This window comes from Arachis duranensis, chromosome 7, assembly GCF_000817695.3.
Source record: "Arachis duranensis cultivar V14167 chromosome 7, aradu.V14167.gnm2.J7QH, whole genome shotgun sequence".
NCBI classification, from domain to species: Eukaryota; Viridiplantae; Streptophyta; class Magnoliopsida; order Fabales; family Fabaceae; genus Arachis; species Arachis duranensis.
The window spans coordinates 19,784,025-19,785,552 of NC_029778.3; positions in this window are offsets into that span (position 1 = coordinate 19,784,025).

Sequence of the window (1,528 nt, forward strand, 5' to 3'; positions counted from 1 at the left end):
TCTATGGCCTCTTCAGTGATCAGAATCTGCTTTCCCCTTAGGTGTACTGCATCCAAGAAAGTCAAGAAGTAGTTGCAGTAGAACTCCCTTACCCAAGATGCGTTCACCTCAGCCAAATTTCTCTCCAGAAAGAACCAGCCTCTTTGTTTGATTTTCTCAGTGGTGTATTGCTGGAGTTCTCCTGGGATCTTTAGAGTCCTCTCCAGGTATAGGTTCCTGGAGGTTGCAAACACCGGATACTTTAGCTCACAGTACCGGTTTGCAAATTTCACTGGATCATTGGCAGGGAGCAGCTGGTCAGCTTTCTCTTGTTGGGTAAAGTTCTTCTCCCTCCAGGAGGAGTCATGCATCAGATCGATGATGGACATGGAGGATTCTCCTCTTTTACGCTTGCCAGTAGTAGCCTTGCCTTTTTCTTTCCTCTAGGAGGCAGACATCCTGAAAAATGGAAAACCAGGATATATAAAAATAGGAAAGCAAATAGGCATATAGTCAAAGAAAACACAAAGTGGCAAGGGAGAAATAAAATAAGGAAAATGAGTATATTAAATGTGCATTAAGGATTGTATAGTAGTGAAAAGTTCAAAAGAAAAAATTCACAATCCAAAATGTAATTGAATTCATGTTAAATAGAAAAATTAACATTATGCCATGGTTAGAAGGTTAAAAGAAAGTGAAAAGCCAGAAGAAATATTTTAAAAGGTTAGTTTGGTTAGGATAGAGAAAATGTTGTAAAAGGTTAGTTTGGTTAGTGTTGAAAAAGAGTTCAGGAAATTAGAATTAGTAAGTAAGTAGGATAAAAATTGGGTTAAGGCAAGTGACATAATGAAAAATTCCAAGTAATAAGGATTCACAGGTAGGAACTATAAGTAACTCATAACCAAACAAGGAAAACAGGTTGATGCTGATTCAAGTAGATATAAAGGAAGTAAAAATTGGAATCAAACATCATAGATGCAGTTTATGAACCAGGAAATCAAAAAGGATAATGAAGCTTGCCTTGGCATTCATGAAATGGTTTGGGTAAAGCAGAAGAAAAAAGAGTTCAAAATGCCAAACCAAAACATGAATGAGAACGTTTTACAGAAATTTGGGCAGCATTCTGGCTAAAATTGGATATTCTCGGAAAATAAACAGCAATCAAATAGTTCATATGAATTAAAATTAAAGCTTGCAATTACATATAAGGAATATAATCAGGAAAATTCAGTGTAAAGAGCAGCATGAAATAAGAATTTGTAGCATAGGAACTAACATCAGAGCAGCAGCAGGATTGCAAAAACATAAAGCAATAAACACGAACGGTGCAAGTAAACATACCTATATCCACTAACCACAGCCTAAGCTACCTAACAACCTAAAAATCCACTACAACATGCATATATATCTATCCTAATGATGAACAGAAACAGAAAAATATGAACGAACTACGAATGGATAGAAGGGGACGTGATGCGGAACCTGGTGGGCGAAGAAGGAGAGTGGGGCAGAGAGGCGGCTGGGGGTTGCGGTGGTGGCGTCCGGCACG